Genomic DNA, 22,979 nt, shown 5'->3' with positions numbered 1-22,979 from the left:
TACACATAATGGCCCAGTAGTAGTGCCACTTATACATAATGCCCATAGTAGTGCCACTTATACACACAGTAGTAGTAGTACTACTGCTTATACACATAATGCTGCCAGTAGTAGTGCTGCTTATACATAATTCCCCCAGCAGTAGTTGTCACTTATGCATAATGCCTATAGTAGTAGTGCAACTTATATGCATAATGCCGCCAGTAGTAGTACTGCTTATACATAATGCCCATAGTAGTAGCACCCCTTATACATAATGACCCCAGTAGTAATGCCACTCATACACATAATGCACCCAGTATTAGTGCCGCTGATACACATAATGCCCATAGCAGTAACAAAGTGTGGCTGGCAAGATATATAGCAGTTTATCCTCCTCTGTAGCAGCCTGGACCCATGTAGCTCCACCCCCTCAGTACTGTGTAGTCCTGCCCCTCATTCATATGTGTATCTCCACCCCCTTTTCAGGGGGGCATGATTCAAGCTGCCAGTGCTGCTGTCTGTCATATAGTGTAACAGGCGCAGCAGCCCGCAACAGCAGGAGACGGCAGCAGGGATGCAGAGCAGGGAGAGCGCCTCTCCACCCTGGTGCCTCCCTGCTTTGCATCCCTTTGCTGAGCAGGTAGTGCCAGCCGGGCAACTGCTAAAATATGTTAATGTCTACAAAGCTCACACGAGCATAGGGCCACCTACTGGTGCCATCTGTAATACGTCTGACACAAAAGCAGCAATGACAAGGTAAAGGGCAATCGGGCACAGGTCAAGGTAATGTAGTCATAAGTGAGGAAAACCAAAGTCAGACAATTAAACCCTTATTAATTGGGAAGAAAAAATCATATATAATTTTTTCTTTTGAATTCTGTCCTAGTTGGTGGTGCGCCCAGAGCCAGAAAGTACATGTACTATCAATGGGAGAGAAAGAAGGCTCTGGTGTGGGCGCACTCTTTTACAATGCCGTAAAATTCCTATAATATGTGAAAGGAAATATTTAAAACACAATTTTTATTAGTAAAGTTTAAAACATAATTACCCACTTAAGTGATCCATGGAAAATGAAGGAAAATGAGAAAAAATGTTAAAATGTTCTGGTCTTTTATCACAAAAAGAGATTGGAAAGGTTGTAGACACTTTATTGACTAACCCCCATTTCCCCTGACCAGTACAGAAATTCTGTATTGATGGGACCCAGGAGAGGTCACGAAAGTAATTGTAAATGTGTCCAAGTAGGACCACTTATAATACGTCAATGCAGTGAAAATAATGGTCACCAAAGACGATCACCTGAACTGATGACTATGTCGATATGACCAGGGCGTTAAGCTGCAGTAGGAGGAATTAATAGATGCGAAGAAGAAAATAAGTGGTGATACTGCTGTTGGTGTCACATTTCACATAGAAAGGAAAATAATTCCTACTCTACAACACCAGGTATTCGCAGGAAGTCTCCTCTCCAGGTACTAACCCGGCCCAACGCTGTTTGGCTTCCAAGATCGGACGAGATCGGGCATTAGCAGCGTGGTATGATAGTAGAGAATTTATGCGATCTGTATATCAATGAGAGTGCACCTATATAAGAAATTAGTGAAAAGTATGGATATATTTAGAAATAAGGAAAAGATATGAATAGATAAGGAAAATAGAAATATGTGGATCTGCTTTCTACGTTAGGCACGGCTCAACAAATCCCACATTCGTGGTATTGCGCTCCATGGATCGTAGATGAGAGTCCACGGAAAAAGTATTAGAGAAAGAACAGACAAGCAGAAAAATACTGATATTTGTCAATTGTATAATAAGACAATGTAATGAACAACTACTGCATTAAACGTCAGGTCAGTTGTAGAAAATTTATATTAATGATATTATACTCCTGACACTGGGTAATGATTTGAACATACAAATACATTCACACAGGAAAGATATGTATCACATTACGTGTTTATCCAAAGTGGACCAGAAAAATATTCTTAGCATTCTGCTATCAGTTTCTTGGATGGTGCTGAAGATCATATTAAGTGGAACAATATACCCGTATGCTTGCATCCAATTGCAATCACACAGCCTATCTGTAATTTCAGACAATTCTGGTGCTGGATATCGCGCGCCCACTCTCAGTCATTACTACCAGCGATTGGCCAATATATCCAACGTAGCTGCTTTTAAACCCTGCTCCCCATCCACCCCTCCAAACCCGGAAGTGAACAAGCCCGTACGGATGAAACGCGTTTTCCACGGCGGGACCTTCTATGGGGGGATCCTCTGTCACCATTCTTCCTCACCTGACAATGCCCTGACATTCCTACCTTGACCTCCTGGTTGGGAGTACCGTAAGCCTGCATCTGTCTGGTGAAGATACTTCACAGACAGCAACACATTATCCTTGTGCTATTACACTCTGTATATTTATACTTGAGTATGCAGTATAGCTGACATTTCTATGTCAAGGTTGTTGGCTATCACAGGCTTTTGTTCCAACTTTTGAAACAAATATATTGTCATATTGTTTTCTTACTCTGCGATTTTCAGCATTTGTGGATATCCAGCACCAGAATTGTCTAAAATTACAGATAGGCTGTGTGATTGCAATTGGATGCAAGCATACGGGTATATTGTTCCACTTAATATGATCTTCAGCACCATCCTAGAAACTGATAGCAGAATGCTAAGAATATTTTTCTGGTCCACTTTGGATAAACACGTAATGTGATACATATCTTTCCTGTGTGAATGTATTTGTATGTTCAAATCATTACCCAGTGTCAGGAGCATAATATCATTAATATAAATTTTCTACAACTGACCTGACGTTTAATGCAGTAGTTGTTCATTACATTGTCTTATTATACAATTGACAAATATCAGTATTTTTCTGCTTGTCTGTTCTTTCTCTAATACTTTTTCCGTGGACTCTCATCTACGATCCATGGAGCGCAATACCACGAATGTGGGATTTGTTGAGCCGTGCCTAACGTAGAAAGCAGATCCACATATTTCTATTTTCCTTATCTATTCATATCTTTTCCTTATTTCTAAATATATCCATACATTTCACTAATTTCTTATATAGGTGTACTCTCATTGGTATACAGATCGCATAAATTCTCTACTATCATACCACGCTGCTAATGCCCGATCTCGTCCGATCTTGGAAGCCAAACAGCGTTGGGCCGGGTTAGTACCTGGAGAGGAGACTTCCTGCGAATACCTGGTGTTGTAGAGTAGGAATTATTTTCCTTTCTATGTGAAATGTGACACCAACAGCAGTATCAGCACTTATTTTCTTCTTCGCATCTATTAATTCCTCCTACTGCAGCTTAACGCCCTTGTCATATCGACATAGTTCAGTTCAGGTGATCGTCTTTGGTGGCCATTATTTTCACTGCATTGACGTATTATAAGTGGTCCTACTTGGACACATTTACAATTACTTTCGTGACCTCTCCTGGGTCCCATCAATACAGAATTTCTGTACTGGTCAGGGGGAATGGGGGTTAGTCAATAAAGTGTCTACAACCTTTCCAATCTCTTTTTGTGATAAAAGACCAGAACATTTTAACATTTTTTCTCATTTTCCATGGATCACTTAAGTGGGTAATTATGTTTTAAACTTTACTAATAAAAATTGTGTTTTAAATATTTCCTTTCACATATTATAGGAATTTTACGGCATTGTATAAGAGTGCGCCCACACCAGAGCCTTCTTTCTCTCCCATTGATAGTACAAAAGCAGCAACATCAACGCAGCATCTGAGTGAGTCTGACCTATTTCAAACTGTGCAACTCACCTGACACGCAGAGAGCTCTCTTGCTGCGAGGGAGATTGCAAAGTCAAATTTATGCTTGCCCATGAAATGGTGTTTCATTGGTCCTGACACACCTGTATTTGCATGATGCCACCCATCCCCTGAAACAACTGGCTACCTGTCAAGCTCTTTGGGACTGATTCCTCTGTGCAGGGCTGTAACTAAATGTGGGTGGATGGTGCTTAGCCCACAGTGCACTTGTGCTGTGGGTGCACCATCTGCATACACCCCTATTGGCTGCCGCCAGCACCAGAACTGCCCGCTACATTTTATAACTGTAGCATTGCGCCCAGATCCCGCTCTTCCAGATGCATCGCTGCTGATATACAATAGCTGGCAGTGCTGGGCAGCAGTCTCAGTCTCCCCATGTGCTCCATCCCGCTCCTCCCCTCTTCTCCACTCATGCAGCAGCCCAGTGTCCTTCTAGCATATAGGCTAGCAGAGGAATGCGCCTCCTCCAAGCAGGGGGATGCCGGGAGGACAAGTTTGAACAGGGACATCCCCCGCTGCCGCCATGGCTGCCCGCACTCACAGGAAGAGGAAGCTCAGCTCCACCTCTGCCACCGCAGGGTGAGTGCACTGCCTGCCACCATTACATAGGTACCTGTGTCTCTCCCCCATGTGCTCAGGCCAGGCTCCGGGTACTGGAGCCTACCTGCTGCTGCTCATCTCTATCCCTCTCTCACCTCTCCCCCCACCCTTCTACCTCTGTCTGCTTCCCACCAGACTGTGTAAAAGGGGACTCTGCCTGCCATAATGTGTAAAAGGGAGCTCTACCTGCCATAATGTGTAAAAGTGGACTTTACCTGCCGTACTGTGTAAAAGGGGACTCTACCTGCTGTACTGTGTAAAAGGGGACGCAACCTGCCGAACTGTGTAGAAGGGGACTCTACCTGCTGTACTATGTAAAAGGAGACTCTACCTGCCGTACTATGTAAAAGGGGACTCTACCTGCTGTACTGTGTAAAAGGGGACGCAACCTGCCGAACTGTGTAAAAGGGGACTCTACCTGCTGTACTATGTAAAAGGAGACTCTACCTGCCGTACTATGTAAAAGGGGACTCTACCTGCTGTACTGTGTAAAAGGGGACGCAACCTGCCGAACTGTGTAAAAGGGGACTCTACCTGCTGTACTATGTAAAAGGAGACTCTACCTGCCGTACTGTGTAAAAGGGGACTCTACCTGCTGTACTGTGTAAAAGGGGACGCAACCTGCCGAACTGTGTAAAAGGGGACTCTACCTGCTGTACTATGTAAAAGGAGACTCTACCTGCCGTACTATGTAAAAGGGGACTCTACCTGCCGTAATGTGTAAAAGTGGGCTCTACCTGGCATAATGTGTGACAGGGGCTCTACCTGGGTAATGTGTAAAATGGAGCTTTACCTGGCACAATGTGTGAAAGGGGCCCTACCTGGCGTAATGTGTAAAAGGTGCTCTACCTGGTGTAATGTGTGTAAGTGGTGCAACTGTGTGGCGTAATTTGAATAATGGAGACTACTGTGCATTGTAATATGAATTGGTATTATTTTGTGGCCACACCCCTTCCCCATGAAGCCATGCCTACGACATGCACTGGCCCTATTTTATATATGGGAGGGGCAACGATGCTGTTTTTTTGCATACAGCACTAAAATGTCTAGTTACGGCACTGCCTCTGTGCAAGCAGCATCGCAAATCAGTCACTGTGCATGCACAATGAATAACAATCGCTCCACTTGCGTTGCCATCGGCTGTTGCATCCGCATCTGAATCAGGCCTATACAAGATCCCGGCAGTCAGAAGACGACAATAGAATCCTGACACATCTAGGTAAGTATTCTAACCCTAACTCAGCCCTCTCGCAACATGGTCCTAACCTGCCCCTCCCGTAACCTAACCACCCCAGCCTAACCCTAACCTCCTACACCCACCTCCACACTCCCCTCACCCCAGCAGCCTAACCCTAACCCCACTCCTTACCGGCGGGATGTGTCAGGGTTCTGTCCATCAAGATCCCGATGCCGGTCTTCTTTCTGACTGACGGGAGTTTGACAGCATCCCCTATATCTGTTGTCAAGGCAGAGAAAGTTTGCATTGTATAACAAGTGGTGTGAAAATTACCTGAATTTGTTTGAGAGCTCTACTAAGGTTCAATAACTGCCATGTAAATGATTTAGGTCTATTTACTAAGCCTTGGATGGAGATAAATCCAACGGAGATAAAGTCCCAGCCAATCGGCTTCTAACTGTCATTTTTCAAACCCAGCCTGTGACATGGCAGTTAGGAGCTGATTAGCTGGGACTTTATCTCCATCCAAGGCTTAGTAAATAGACCTTGAGTGTGGATCGCATTTTAGAGAGTGCCTGTATGGCTTCTTTTGTACAGTATGTCATTATTTCTGATCCCACGTATGAACATGTAACATATGTGCTTTGAGGTAAAGTTATCCTCTCTTAATTCAGGCTGCTGGGCTGATCTCATGCCTGTGACTGATTCAATTATGAATAAGCTTACCATTCGCATTGGCAAAAAAGTTTCTCATGAGAAATTTTTATACTTCTTAATTGCTTTTTTTGTGCTCGCTTAACTTATATTGTATATACTGTATAGTTTTACATGGTGTCTTAGTTCAGTTAATCATGCCTATCTGTTTTCACTGGAATTCATATATAAAATATGCGCTTTATATTCCCTATGTGACTTGGAATTTAGTCTACAATAATTAGTTTTTGCTCATATCTTTTGACAGGTTTCCTATTTTATGATGAACTAGGCACAATGCAAATGCTGACTGGATATTATTACTAGTAGCCCTGTTGAATTCATGTTCAGTTTTATATTAGTAAAGGGCTTTTTGTATCAGGAATTTACAATTATATAAGGTGTCATATACATTAATATGCCTATATGAATTTTGTAATGTTGACTTAAAGAAGGAATGGCTACTTTTTTGGCTTAGGTCTATATTTACTAAAGTGCAGGTTTACAGAAGTGGAGATGTTGTCATAGCAACCAATCAGATTTTACTTATCTTTTATCTACCACCTTCTAGAAGAAAATAGAATCAAATTGGTTGCTCCGAACAACATCTCCACTTCGCACATTGAAAACTCCGCACATCTCCACTCCGCACATTGAAAAGATAGACTCTGGCACTGGGTCAGAGTCTTTGCTCTCTAGAGCACATACGCCATCTTCCAAAATATCATTGGGAGGTGGAATCGGCTGAGAAGGAGGAGCCCGCTTACCGCAAGCAAGGTGTCCTGCTGCAGTAGAGTGGCACAATTTTTATATTTTATTATTTCTACGCCCCCTTTTTAGGCCAAACACAACCTTCCCCCCCAACCATTCATTACTGGGGCCCAGCGTGGCTCTCTACACCCCTGCACATGTATCCAAATTCCATTGGCGTATCAGGCCTTAATTACCTGTATTGCATTGATTACAAGAAACAAACTCTGTGCTGGTGGTAACAAGAGTATGTAATGTGCTACTGGGTGGATCAGCAGAATGACAGGTAGCACTGCAGTTTTCTATTACTGATTCCTGTTCTATAAATATTCTTAATACATTATATATGAATAATCTGCTGCATGTAGTTTTGAAGTGAGAGTTTAATCTATTTATTAGCCCTTCATAGTTAATACGATTTTCAATGATTACAACATTCAACTCTCTGTGAGCAGCCTACTGTTATGAGTGACTGAAAGAGTGCCGGCAAACCAAACTAACTCCATGATATGAATTGTTTGGCAATAATATTTGTGAGATAAGGCCATTCTAACAGTGAGTAATGTATTCTGAGGGATAGAAGCAAATGAAAAGACAGAAGGTGGTCACAAACCTCCAAGTGGGATCAGTGAGTGGGCATGGAAACCAGACTAGAGAAGCAGCAAGCAGGTGGTCCATGCACCACAGGGAAAAGCATTGAGAAATGAAATAATACAATGTGGGAACGTGGTGTGAACCGGAACTGTATCATTTGTCTGCTATGCTCTGCTTGTCGGAAGAAACATTTGTGATGATCCGCAACAAGATACCCCCTTGTTTGTACCTGGGTGACACAGTTACACACAAAATGAACACACGAGGGGGGTTAATTCTTTAAAGAAAACCAAATACCTATGATTACTCGGGTAGATTCACCATAATACAGGGTTGGTGTTGCTCCCCAGAGTCAGAAAACCAAATATTCTAGAAAGAGAAAAGAAGACTCTATCTTGGGGGCACTCTTTGAAATATAAATAGGGCCAGATATACCCTCAAGTATCATTAAAATATAACCTTTAATTGTATCTTTAAAATTAAAAGAAATTTGAAAAGGAAAAAAAAAAATATATATATATATATATACACACACACACACAGGTTTATTCATATACACCTTGGGATCAATTGTTTATTACAAGGAGTTCAAAGAACACTGATTGCTCACTATGGAGCTTATTTGTTCGGAGAACACTGATTGCTCACTGAGGAGCTTGTTTTTATTCTTATTTTTTTATTCAGATTTTTTTTAAAACCAATTATGGTCTCTCACTGTTTAAACAACCATATCATGAATAGGTATTAATTTACAGAACGTCTGCTCCTATATTCTCAAACGCATGTATAATTGTAAAGATTCAAAAATTGCCCAAATGATATATACACAGTGTTGAGAGATGCAGAATGCCCATCACATTTATATGGTATCTTATGCGCTCATTAGTAGCCCGACATAAATAGTTGGTATAAAAGAGAAAAAGGAAAGAGTGAAAAAGATGATCAGTATGCCATGGTACATTGCTTCTACTGTCTCACCGTCATGAGCTCAAGGTTTTTGTTAGCTCAGCGGCCGGTGGATGAGAGGGCAGCGACCTTGAAATTTCTGACCGGAAAGAGGATAAGTGGCCGTACTGCTTTCCCTGTTAGAGCGGATGGAATGTCCCGATATCCTAGGACATTGCAGGACACTGCACCGCAATCCAGGGATGAGTGTTAACCGAAATTGAGTACAGTTCCTGCCTGTTTAATTTTCAGGTGATAGCAGGGAGATGACAGGGAGTGGTTCAATATTAAACCAGTGCCGTGCACATTCTCACATAGAAATGCAATTACCAAAAAAGCCGTTCTCCACACAGGCTATTAGCAAAGTACTTTCCCTAATTTATTTTCAGGTATACTTTATCGGTATGCTGATATTGTTAGGCTCACTCATCATAATTCATTGTTTTCTCTAACATTTGACCATAGGTCACTAAACAATATGTGTTGGGCTAAAAAGTAGCAGCAAACCCAGCTAGAATGGAAAGTTTTTATGACCGCAAACCCAGTCCAGCCGCTGAGATCTCTTTTCGTCATGTACTCTGGTCACTAGGACCGGTGCAGCGGACGGCAAATACGAAAACAGCAGCGCTTCGGGTATTACTGGCCGGAAGAAAGATAAGTAGCTGTACTGCTTTCCACGTTAGAGCGGTTGCAGCGCCTTGATATCATAGGACAGAGCAAGGACGCTGCACCGCAATCCGTGGACGAGAGCTAGCTGAGAATAGGAAGATTACCGTTCTAAAGGCAGCAGTACTTCTGGACGGAGCAGCGTATGTTGGTTGTAGGACCAGTGAGTCTAACTTTCACAAGGCGACATTGCCATGCTGATTCCAGCCGTGCCAAACGCGTTTCACCCGTAGGCTTGCTCACTTCACTGCACTATCTGGCTCTGCTTGTCACAATGAACATGCATATTGGGGGTAATTCCAAGTTGATCGCAGCAGGAAATTTTTTAGCAGTTGGGCAAAACCATGTGCACTGCGGGGGGGGGGGGGGGCAGATATAACATTTGCAGAGAGAGTTAGATTTGGGTTAGTTATTTTGTTTCTGTGCAGGGTAAATACTGGCTGCTTTATTTTTACACTGCAATTTAGATTGCAGATTGAACTCACCACACCCAAATCTATCTCTCTCTGCACATGTTATATCTGCCTCCCCTGCAGTGCACATGGTTTTGCCCAACTGCTAACAAAGTTCCTGCTGCGATCAACTCAGAATTACCCCTATATACAGTATAAAATGTTACTGTGTGGGAAAATACAACATTTGCATACCTCCCAACTTTTTCAAATCATAAAGAGGGACCTTGTCGCATGCCAGCATCTCACAGATCACCGGGCATGCTCCCTCAGTGACGGTAAAAAGGGGGCCTGACTCATACCTCCCAATATCGGGAGATGGGGACGAGGGAATCCCAGGTGCAGCCAAGGGTCGCGCCCAAAAGGGGGCTTGGCCTACAGAAAAGGTGTGTGGCCTATAGAAGAGGGGCATGGCTTCGCGGAAGTGCAGCGATTGCGAGCAATGCCCCCGTTTTTTGTCACTATGGATGTATGCCCAGTGCTCTGTGAGCTGCTGGCATACCCCCAGAATTTCTGTCTCCCATTAATTTCTGCTAGGCAGAGCAGCGAGTGACAGGAGCCTCAAAACTGCACCACCCACCATGGGACATTGCGGCCTGCAGTGCCACAGTCCTAACAAATTGGGACTGTCCCACGAAAAAATCGGGACAGTTGGGAGGTATGCAGGTGGGGGGCGCCGGCATGGGTGCTGATGGGAGTCGCCTACTGGTGGCGGATACAATTGCTTCCCCCTGCATATCACATAGGGAGAGAGAGAAGTAACTGCCTCTCTCACCAGCACAGCACACAATCAGCGTGTGTGCCAATCTTACCTACTTTTCAGTTCTCCTCTCTGAGAGAAGCCGGAGAATAGATGCTGCAGGCAGAGCCAGATTAAGGCTATGGGGGGCCCGGGGCACTTCAAACAGCATGACCCTAACAAGGAAGCAGGTGAATTATTATATATATATATATATATATATATATGTATATATATATATATATGGATACAACCACACAATGAGGCTCCAGCTGGGGCTATGTTGTAGATGAGACCAGCACTCCAAGTATAATCAATCGTTCTTATGCCATTTTATAATACATCACAAAGGGTTTTCTGTGCAAATTCAGCAATTTGTAAACATGACATTTTTAGTATCAGATATCTCACACGTCCTGTGTATACTGGGGATATACATCCTACCCAGCCGAATCTCACAACAGCCGTTTCGGCTACCGCCGTCGTTAGGGGAGCTCCACTGTCTGTATGCCGACGGCCGGGCTCCCGGCGACCAGCATACCGGCGCCGGGAGCCCGGCCGCCGGCATACCGTACTACGCCCCTTGGAAATGTAGTCACAAAATCAACAGTGTGTTTAATACATCAGGTTGACAAAGAGTCCGCTGGGTCCCGAAACGTTGTATTGATTGAAGTGATGTATTAAACACACTGTTGATTATTTTACTACGTTTCCGAGTGCCGCTATTAAATACATCGTCGTCAGGCACATGTGCCTGACGACATCGAAACGTTGCAGTATTCTGCAGTTTCTGGATTTTTTACCAAGTGCCGCCGTCCATGGGTGTAGTAATATGGGCTCATCCTCCAGAGGGCACCGGGACTTACTTCTACTTAACGTATGTGCTGCCCGCATCCAGTATATATATATACACTGCTCAAAAAAATAAAGGGAACACTAAAATAACACATCCTAGATCTGAATGAATGAAATATTCTTATTAAATACTTTGTTCTTTACATAGTTGAATGTGCTGACAGCAAAATCACACAAAAATTATCAATGGAAATCAAATTTATTAACCCATGGAGGTCTGGATTTGGAGTCACCCTCAAAATTAAAGTGGAAAAACACACTACAGGCTGATCCAACTTTGATGTAATGTCCTTAAAACAAGTCAAAATGAGGCTCAGTAGTGTGTGTGGCCTCCACGTGCCTGTATGACCTCCCTACAACCCACACAAGTGGCTCAGGTAGTGCAGCTCATCCAGGATGGCACATCAATGCGAGCTGTGGCAAGAAGGTTTGCTGTGTCTGTCAGCGTAGTGTCCAGAGCATGGAGGCGCTACCAGGAGACAGGCCAGTACATCAGGAGATGTGGAGGAGGCCGTAGGAGGGCAACAACCCAGCAGCAGGACCGCTACCTCCGCCTTTGTGCAAGGAGGAACAGGAGGAGCACTACCAGAGCCCAACAAAATGACCTCCAGCAAGCCACAAATGTGCATGTGTCTACTCAAACGATCAGAAACAGACTCCATGAGGGTGGTATGAGGGCCCGACGTCCACAGGTGGGGGTTGTGCTTACAGCCCAATACTGTGCAGGACATTTGGCATTTGCCAGAGAACACCAAGATTGGCAAATTCGCCACTGGCACCCTGTGCTCTTCACAGATGAAAGCAGGTTCTCACTGAGCACATGTGACAGACGTGACAGAGTCTGGAGACGCCAAGGAGAATGTTCTGGTGCCTGCAACATCAGCATGACCGGTTTGGCAGTGGGTGAGTAATGGTGTGGGGTGGCATTTCTTTGGGGGGCCGCACAGCCCTCCATGTGCTCGCCAGAGGTAGCCTGACTGCCATTAGGTACCGAGATGAAATCCTCAGACCCCTTGTGAGACCATATGCTGGTGCGGTTGGCCCTGGGTTCCTCCTAATGCAAGACAATGCTAGACCTCATGTGGCTGGAATGTGTCAGCAGTTCCTGCAAGACGAAGGCATTGATGCTATGGACTGGCCCGCCCGTTCCCCAGACCTGAATCCAATTGAGCACATCTGGGACATCATGTCTCGCTCTGTCCACCAACGCTACGTTGCACCACAGACTGTCCAGGAGTAGGCGGATGCTTTAGTCCAGGTCTGGGAGGAGATCCCTCAGGAGACCATCCGCCACATCATCAGGAGCATGCCCAGGTGTTGTAGGGAGGTCATACAGGCACATGGAGGCCACACACACTACTGAGCCTCATTTTGACTTGTTTTAAGGACATTACATCAAAGTTGGATCAGCCTGTAGTGTGTTTTCCACTTTAATTTTGAAGGTGACTCCAAATCCAGATCTCCATGGGTTAATAAATTTGATTTCCATTGATAATTTTTGTGTGATTTTGTAAAGAACAAAGTATTTAATAAGAATATTTAATTCATTCAGATCTAGGATGTGTTATTTTAGTGTTCCCTTTATTTTTTTTGAGCAGTATATATATATATATATATATATATATCTATATCTATATCTATCTTATACACAAACATACACATGCATAATCATATACAGTATATGTTTACATCTACACACACACACACACACACACACACACACACACACACACACACACACACACGTACATAGTGTGTGTGTGTGTGTGTGTGTGTGTGTGTGTGTGTGTGTGTGTGTGTGTGTGTGTGTGTGTGTGTGTGTGTGTGTGTGTGTGCATATATGTATAAACATGCACACAAACACACATTACACATACACACCAAGCCATCACAAAACAAAACCATACATTCCAATTTAACAACAACAAAAATGGAAAAAAAACCCAATACAGCCAGCTTACTGTTTTCTCTGCTGCTGGCAGGCTGAAAGTGACAGGAGAGTGAGAGCTCCTTCTTTCACTCACGCACCCTCCGCTGGCGGCTCCACACAGTCCACACTTCTTCCTTGCACTGCAGCCTGCGCGCCCAGCCAATGACTGAGCCGCAGGCTGCACCTTTAGTTTACACTCCATTGGACAGCTGAGCCGTCGCTCAGCTGTCCTGCACTTCTATGCGGTGCCGCGGCTGTTAGGTTGCCATGGCAACCTATGGAGAGCCGTCGGAAGTGCAGCGCCGCAGATCGGACGCTGTGTGCAGGCGCAGGGGGGCCCTTTTGGAAAGGGGGGACCGGGGCACTTACCCCCAGGGCCCCCCCCCTTTAATCCGGCACTGGCTGCAGGGACCTTCGGGGGCAGGGCCAAGCTCTGACATTATTAAGTCCTGCCGCCACCTCAGGAAAAACACTGCGCTTCACAGGTACATGGGAAGCGGTGGGACTAAATGACACGAATCTGGTCACTTTAGCCCCTCCCTCTCACCACAGACATCCAAATGCCGGGGATTCTCTCCATCCTGCCCGCTTCACTAGGGTATGGGTTGGATGCGGGAGATCTGCATGCTCTTCCAGAGGCGCGGGGGGCTACCCCAAAAATCGTGAGTCTCCAGCAACTTTCAGGAGAGTAGGCAAGCATCGTGTGTGCTGGGCTGAGGAGAAAGGCTACTGCTGAGGCAGTCACTGCTCTCTCTCCTCGCACCCAAGAGCAGTGCAGGCACTTGTTCTCTACAACGTGGGGGAAGAGCAGGCAGCGGGACCTCCACCGTTACCATTTAGATTAAAAAACATTACAAAACCTTTGCTAACTTTTTTCTGCTTATAGACAGGGTTTTGGTCCTGATTCTGAGATGTACACAAATGATTTTGCAGTGGCCGGTGCACATGTGATAATGTCGCTGTCCAAAAAAAGGAGAAAAGAAGACTCTTGTTTGGGTGCACTCTTGAAATTATAATGTCACTGTCGCCTGGATTTGTACTGAGACGCCCACAGGCGATTTTGAAATTTCAGCGGCTGCTCACAAGGATGCAGCATCCTTTGCAAGATTATTACTGACTGGGCAGGATGTAAGACGTCGGAGGCATGCAGCTGCATACAGAATCACAGTCACAGCCTCAAACACTCCCCCAAAATGGTTGCAACATGCCTGCGTTATTGCTGCACTTCCCCTTTACCTCCCCAAAACGGTCTCTGTTTGTCAATCACCTTGGGAATAAATCCTGTCTGGTACCGCCATCGCAGAATCATTGTAGCTCATGTGCAGCGTGACAGACGCATGTGCAGACAGCCAATAGTAACTCAACTGCGAAAATATCGGGTTTGTGTCCAACTATAGATCAGGTCCTTTGGGGTATATTTACTAAGGTCCCGATTTTGACCGAGATGACGTTTTTTCCTCAAAGTGTCATGTCGGGAATTTACTAAGCAAAAATCTCGGCAGTGATGAGGGCATTCGTAATATTTTGGAAGTCCTAGGAAAAAAATACAAATCAATACACCATCGGTCAAATACGCCTGCAATTTGGTAGAAATCGGTAATTTACTAAAAAGTGCAAATCACAAACACTGCCGACAATAGCCAAACACTGCCGTGCTGAAATACAATTCGTGAAAAAGTGCTAAAAAAAACCAGACCTGCTTTTTTTTTTATCCCGTGTTTGGATAGGCATGCACGGATCCATGAGATCCGTGCATGTTTATCAGTGGGAAGGGGATGGGAAAGTGTTTTTTTTTTTTTTTTTTTTTAAATGCGTGGGGTCCCCCCTCCTAAGCAAAACCAGCCTCGGGCTCTTTGAGTCGGCCCTGGTTGTAAAAATATGGGGGGGGGAAATGACAGGGGTTCCCCCATATTTAAACAACCAGCCCCGGGCTCTGCGCCTGGTCCTGGTTCCAAAAATACGGGGGACAAAAAGCGTAGGGGTCCCCCGTATTTCTGAAACCAGCACCGGGCTCCACTAGCCAGATACATAATACCACAGCCGGGGGACACTTTTATCTAGGTCCCTGCGGCCCTGGCATTACATAACCAACTAGTCACCTCTGGCTGGGGTACCCTGGAGGAGTGGGGACCTCTTCAATCAAGGGGTCTCCCCCCTCCAGCCACCCAAGGGCCAGGGGTGAAGCCCGAGGCTGTCCCCCCCATCCAAGGGCTGCGGATGGGAGGCTGATAGCCTTGTTGACAAAAAATGAATATTGTTTTTAGTAGCAGTACTACAAGTCCCAGCAAGCCCCCCCCCCCGCAAGCTGGTACTTGGAGAACCACAAGTACCAGCATGCGGAGGAAAACCGAGCCCGCTTGTACCTGTAGTACTACTACTAAAAAAATACCCCAATAAAAACATAAGACAAACACCTTGAAAGTAAAACTTTAATGCATACATCCACACCTCCATATACACATACTTACCTATGTTCACACGAGGGTCGGTCCTCTTCTCCATGTAGAATCCATGGTGTACCTGTTGAAAAAATTATACTCACAAAATCCAGTGTTGCTGGCTCCTCTTGTAATCCATTTGTAATCCAGGTACTTTGCAAAAAAACAAAACGGATACCCGACCTCGCACTGAAAGGGGCCCCATGTTTTCACATGGGACCCCTTTCCCCGAATGCCAGAAACCCCCTCTGACTTATGTCTAAGAGGGTTCCATCAGCCAATCAGGGAACGCCACATTGTGGCACCCTCCTGATTGGCTGTGTGCTCCTGTACTGTATGACAGGCAGCACACGGCAGTGTTACAATGTAGCGCCTACGCGCTCCATTGTAACCAATGGTGGGAACTTTGCGGTCAGCGGTGAGGTCACTTTCGGTCAACCGCTGACCACAAAGTTCCCACCATTGGTTACAATGGAGCGCATAGGCGCTACATTGTAACACTGCCGGGTGCTGCCTGTCATACAGTACAGGAGCACACAGCCAATCAGGAGGGTGCCACAATGTGGCGTTCCCTGATTGGCTGATGGAACCCTCTTCGACATAAGTCAGAGGGGGTTTCTGGCATTCGGGGAAAAAGGTCCCATGTGAAAACATGGGGCCCCTTTCAGTGCGAGGTCGGGTATCCGTTTTGTTTTTTTGCAAAGTACCTGGATTACAAATGGATTACAAGAGGAGCCAGGAACACTGGATTTTGTGAGTATCATTTTTTCAACAGGTACACCATGGATTCTACATGGAGATGAGGACCGACCCTCGTGTGAACATAGGTAAGTATGTGTATATGGAGGTGTGGATGTATGCATTAAAGTTTTACTTTCAAGGTGTGTGTCTTATGTTTTTATTGGGGTATTTTTTTAGTAGTAGTACTACAGGTACCAGCGGGCCCGGTTTTCCTCCGCATGCTGGTACTTGTGGTTCTCCAAGTACCAGCTTGCGGGGGAGGCTTGCTGGGACTTGTAGTACTGCTACTAAAAACAATATTCATTTTTTGTCAACAAGGCTATCAGCCTCCCATCCGCAGCCCTTGGATGGGGGGGACAGCCTCGGGCTTCACCCCTGGCCCTTGGGTGGCTGGAGGGGGGGACCCCTTGATTGAAGGGGTCCCCACTCCTCCAGGGTACCCCGGCCAGGGGTGACTAGTTGGTTATGTAATGCCAGGGCCGCCGGGACCTAGATAAAAGTGTCCCCCGGCTGTGGCATTATGTATCTGGCTAGTGGAGCCCGGTGCTGGTTTCAGAAATACGGGGGACCCCTACGCTTTTAGTCCCCCGTATTTTTGGAACCAGGACCAGGCGCAGAGCCCGGTGCTGGTTGTTTAACCTGTTGTGCCGGGGGATTATTCTTCTGATTTACTGATTTGTGAGTGTGCTTACTTAGTCCGGTCTCTGCTAGTGAGGATCAGAGCCAGCAGTTTCAGTTGTTGAAGTTAATTTGTTTAAGTAGGCGTAGTTGGCTGTAATTTGTTGTTAGCCGTTAGAGTAGCCTGCAGTTAGGGAGGCTGTTCTTCTTCCCCTCACAGAAGCAGAGAGCTGCGACTATCAAGGTGACCAGCGAGTCGGGAGTAAGTATTACTCTGTGTCTGTTTGTTAACGCCCTGTATACCGGTCAGGGGTTGCGCTCACAGACGTGAGGACCCTTCTCACCACACTACGTGGGAGAGTGCGAGTGTGTGAGAATTGGGTAGCTGAGGCCTATTGGCCAGTGATGACCTTCCGCCCAGCCGGTGAAGGTCACAGCTACCCCTAGCGGGCCCCGCTTCAGAAGGAGGTTGGTGCGCAAGTCTTAACCGGTACGTTCCTTCCTTTTAGGTTACATAGTAACATAGTAACATAGTATCTGAGGTATCGAGTTCAACCTATTTGTGGTCTCCTATGCATGATGATTTGACTAAAATTTCTGACTGATGCTGCTGTCAGCCGTTACATTTTATCCCTATTTATAGTAACTATAATGCATGACTATGCACCATACCCCTGGATATCCTTATCCATTAGGAATTTATCTAACCCATTCTTAAAGGTGTTGACAGATTCCGCCATTACAACTCCCTCGGGCAGGGAATTCCAAACATGTATTGTCCTTACCGTGAAAAAGCCTTTACGCCATATTGTGCGGAATCTCCTCTCCTCTAACCTGAGCGAGTGTCCACGAGTCCTCTGTGTTGATCTAACCAAAAACAGGTCCCGTGCAAGCTCTGTGTATTGTCCCCTTATATATTTGTAGATGTTGATCATATCCCCTCTTAGTCTCCGCTTTTCCAATGTAAACATGCCTAGTCTTTCAAGCCTTTCCTTGTATTCCATCGTCTCCATGCCCTTAATTAGGTTGCTCGTCGACCGCTACTGAGGGGCGCTTGTGTTGGTGATCGATCCAGAAGGTTGGGTTCCCTACGTTTCCACAAACCGTATGTGACAGGAGCGTCCACAGGTAGGTAGAGGACGACACCTGCACTGCAGCAGGCTCTGCATCACACCTCGGCCCCGTTACATTTTTGGCGTAGTCGGCAGGATGGAAGGAGACCAGCCACACCATTCCGCCCAGAAGATGTCGGAAGATGAGCAAAACCGACCCGCCCGGAGGGACTCAGATGCCAGTTCCACTCAGGTGGCCCGGCGGGGGTCGGACGACGAGCAACGTAGATCATCCCGTCGGACCAGCCCTCGCCCACTTACCTCGGTATGACGGGCGTAATATGACCTTGGAGGATTGGAAAGCCCAACTAGAGGGGACTTTCCTTAGCTACCGGGTGCCCCACGACTTAAGAGTACCCCTCGCCCTGAATTCCCTGGAAGGCGAGGCTCGTCGGACAATCCTCTTGCGACCTGAGGACGAACGTGAGGAACTGGAAGAGATCTACGATATACTAGGAGATATCTACGGGAACACCTCTTCCGCAGGAACCCTCCGACAGCGCCTGTTTGGCCGGTTTCAGAGGGAGGACGAGTCCATTCCCCAGTACGCTAACGCGCTCCAGGAAATGATGGGGGAAGTGCGTCGAAAGGATCCCGAAGGGTTTGGGGCACTCACAAATACCAGCCAGATATTACGGGATCAGTTCACCATGGGACTCAGGAATGTGCCCCTGAGGCAGGTCATGCTGGATAAAATATCCCAGGATGATACTCTGACCTTCCATCAGGTAGAAATTGATGCAGTAGCCAGGGACCGGAATGCCAATTACGGGCCTCACGCTGTGTTCCCCCAATGGGTGCAGCCGGTGTCTGCGCCAGTGGCTAGCAGGGAAACCAACCCATTGGAGACCTGTGTCCAAGATTTAAAAGAGACCTTCCTTCAGGTGACCAAAGAGATGAGGGATGAAGTCACCCAACTGCGGGCCGAAGTGTACCGGCGGGATCTCCAGGGTACGGAGTCCAGATCCCAAGAGAGAGACGCCAGACGGCCCCGTGGACGGAGCACTGGACCAGATAGCCACCCCGGAGACAGCCGGGGCCCTCGTTGTTACCGCTGTCATCGGTATGTGCATATTGCCCGAACCTGTATGGAAGTGATCCCAGAGGCACAGTTAAACTGACCTCCCTCGCGGTAACGGGACCACCCGTGAGGGAGAGTGACGAGGAGAAGTCAGCCATTAACAAACAGGCTGAATTGGTAGGAGAGTGTCCCGTAGTAGACGGCCGCCTTGGGGGAAAAGATCAGTCCTGCCTGTTGGATACCGGCTCTCAGGTATCCACCTTGTCTGAGGCATGTTTTTTGGAACACTACGCTCATCTCAAAGGTGAGGTGTCCGAGAGCTTTATTACCCTCACTGCGGCTAATAACCTGCCCATCCCCGTGGTGGGGGTGGTGTGGATGAAAATGGAAGTTTGTGGCCAGAACCTGGGCAGAAAGGGGCTGATGGTAGTCAGCAGTCCCGGGTTAAGCCATGGTCCTGTGATCCTCGGAATGAATGTGCTACGACATCTTGATCAGCTATTGTTCCAGGAAAATGGACCACGATACTGGAAGAATTTGGGAGTTCAGCGTCCTGTCCAGCAGGCTTTCCAACAGGTGGGGCGATGACAAGGAGCCAGGGGCCAAGGGGATATCGATGAACATCTGGGCCTTTTAAAGATCGGTCACCACCAGCGCCTGGAATTGCCCCCTCGTTAAGAGACCCTTATTCCCTTGGAGGTACGGATTCATCAGAGCTTAAATGGCATAGAGGTAATGGTGGAGCCTACGGATGTACTAGGAGTAGGATCTGGGCTGATGGTGGCCCGTACCGTGTCGATGGTGGCCGTGGGAAAGGTCTCCGTCCGTTTCTGTAACCTCACAGATCAGCTTTGGCGAATTCCGTCAGGAACAGTTATCGCTCAGGTGGTGGCGATTCATGAAGGTAGTGTTCAGGGGATGCAAAAACTCTCCCTACAGCCAGAGGCTTCGGAAGCATGGGCATTGTCTGTTCGAGTGGAGGAGCTAGAAGAGGCCAGCCCCGAGTGGAACGGTACGGTTATCCGAAAACAGATGGACGTGTCGCTGGAAGAGTGCGCGGCCGGAGATGTGGCCAAGTTGGATCAGATGCTTTGGAATCGACAAAAAGTTTTCTCGCGACATGAGGAGGATTTCGGATACACCGATGACCTGCAACATGAGATTCGCACTGGGGATGCCCCACCTGTTCGAGAACGGTATCGGCCGATACCTCCCCGATTGTATCAGGAAGTCAAGACAATGCTGCGTCAGATGCTGGATAATCACGTGATCCAGGAGAGTAAGAGTCCATGGGCTGCACCCATAGTCCTAGTCCAAAAGAAGGATGGGACCATCCATTTTTGTGTGGACTATCGGAACTTGAACAGTTGCACCGTCCGTGATGCTTACCCTCTCCCCAGGATCAAGGAGTCCCTAGCCGCGTTGGGCAATGCAAAATTCTTTTCGACCTTGGACTTGGCCAGTGGATACTGGCAAGTGCCTGTGGCCCCACAGGATAGGTAGAAAACCGCGTTTGTTACGCCCATGGGGTTGTTCGAATTTTGTCGCATGCCGTTTGGTTTGAACAATGCGCCCACCACGTTCCAACGGATGATGGAAAGATGCTTGGGAGATTTACATTTTGAGGCCTTACTGATCTACCTGGACGACATCATTGTGTTCGCAGCAACCTTGGAGGAACACTTTGCTCGACTTGACATGGTTCTCCAGCGGTTGGAGAAGTATGGTCTGAAGCTTAAACCTCGGAAGTGCCATCTGTTGAAATCCAGTTTGGAGTATCAAGGGCATGTGGTGTCCCATGATGGAGTGTACCCAACCCCCAGCAAGATTGCGGCAGTTCAGGAGTGAAAGGTGCCCACCACTGTCACGGAACTGCGAGCGTTCCTGGGTTTGGTCGGGTATTATCGACGCTTCATCAAAGATTTTGCCCAGATCGCGGAACCCCTACATGCGTTGCTTCGAGGGATCACGACTACGAGGAAAGCAACCCTGGAGACATGGGGAGGAGCGCAGGACCTGGCCTTCAACTGACTGAAAAAAAGTCTCACGGAGGCTCCGGTGTTAGGGTATGCAGATTTTGAGAAGCCCTTCATTTTACATACGGATGGAAGTCTGCAGGGGTTGGGTGCGGTCTTAGCTCAAGTTCAGGGTGGACAGGAGCGGGTGATTGCCTACGGCAGTCGTAGCTTGCGAGAGACCGAGAGGAGCCCAGACAGCTACAGTTCCTTCAAGCTGGAATTGCTGGCAGTGGTGTGGGCAGTAACTGAGAAATTTGCGGAATACTTGATCGCAGCCCACGTGGACATCTTTACGGACAACAACCCCCTGGTGTACCTGGAGACTGCCAAGCTGGGTGCCCTAGAGCAACGGTGGGTGGCCAGGTTGGCCAAGTTTTTCCATAAGATTCACTATCGCTCGGGTAAGTGTAATACCAACGCGGATGTCCTGTCTCACTTCCCAGTGGAAGTCCCAGAGCCTGGTGAGGAAGAAGATGACGGTGGGGAGGAAATGCCGTCTCTAACTCGTGTGCGGCAGCCTGTTGCTAGAGAGTTGTGTCAACAGAACGCCTGGACTGCCCTACTCAGATATACGGAAATGGACTGGGCGCAGGAGCAACAGGATGACGAGGGTTTAAATCTCATTCGGCAGTGGATACAGGAAGGTCATCTGCCGTCTCGACGAGAACAGGATGGGCTGACTATATTCTGTAGGAAGGTGATGCGTCGATGGGACCAATGCGGGTCTGGGCTGGTACTTTGTGGAGACAGTGCTACCTGGAGCAGGACAAAAAATACACTAAGCGCTTAGGTGAGTGAGACTGCAATATGATCGTCAGCCGCCTCTTGTATAAGGGGACTGCCAATCCCTTAATCCACAAAAGTACCAAAAAAAAACAAGTGGCGCTTAACAATCATATAGTATAAAATATTTAATAAAAATACACATTAAATACAATGCAACAACCTCCCGGGGGTGTAAGACAATTATTAAAACATCACAATAATGTTGTACAGCAGTATGATAAATCAAAGCACCTGATATTTGGTTAGAATACAGGTTGAAAACATGAAAAATAGCCACTGTTGACACAAGAGTCTCGGGATTACACAAAAAACAATGGAGGTCATTCCGAGTTGTTCGCTCGCAAGCGGAATTTAGCAGATTTGCTCATGCTAAGCCGCCGCCTACTGGGAGTGAATCTTAGCATCTTAAAATTGCGAACGAAGTAATCGCAATATTGCGATTACACACCTCGTAGCAGTTTCTGAGTAACTTCAACCTTACTCGGCATCTGCGTCTTCCTTCCTTTTGAGGAAGACGCCCTGCTGGCGTTGAAACGCGTTAAGGAATACAGGAAATTTCATGAGGACCGGTACCGCTGTGTACTTCCATCTCCATCTGAGCCGTGTACGGGAAACCAGACCGACGGCTGCAGCATAAGCGCCCCAGCCCGCAGCTTCAACCCCGCGCGGCTCTCAGCCACAGCCGCTACCACACTGACGGGTGATACGAGCGTCAGACGGGCTGTTGATCGGTGCTTTTGGCCGGGCCCCTGCCACTCCGGTTCCATCGGCAAATGACCAATGTGAAAGGGGACACGGAGCTCCCGCATGCAGTAGCGTCTCAGTGAGGACGCCCGAATCAAGTCTCCCACGTATTACAACACTGCTTCATCCCGCTGAGGCTCTGGTGTACATCATCTCCCTGGCTAACGGGACAACACCAGGGAGCAGGAATCGAAAGCTCCTGCCCAGCGGTAACAGGTTCACTTACCATATTTATATTTCTATATATTTTTTTCAACTATCTGTCTGCATTGCTAATATCTGTTGAACAAATCTACTCCAACCCGG

General features: G+C 47.0%; 2 pseudogenes; one reads left to right on the top strand and one right to left on the bottom strand.

The window, feature by feature from the left end:
- Positions 1-1,413: 1,413 nt before the first annotated feature.
- Positions 1,414-1,532, bottom strand: LOC134958445 (5S ribosomal RNA; annotated as a pseudogene).
- A 1,569-nt stretch (positions 1,533-3,101) lies between these two features.
- LOC134958398 (5S ribosomal RNA) lies at positions 3,102-3,220 on the top strand (annotated as a pseudogene).
- The last annotated feature ends 19,759 nt before the right edge of the window (positions 3,221-22,979 follow it).

This window comes from Pseudophryne corroboree, chromosome 1, assembly GCF_028390025.1.
Source record: "Pseudophryne corroboree isolate aPseCor3 chromosome 1, aPseCor3.hap2, whole genome shotgun sequence".
Classification (NCBI taxonomy): domain Eukaryota; kingdom Metazoa; phylum Chordata; class Amphibia; order Anura; family Myobatrachidae; genus Pseudophryne; species Pseudophryne corroboree.
The sequence above is the reverse complement of the archived record's forward strand: the minus strand, read 5'-3'. Positions and strand labels throughout refer to the sequence as shown.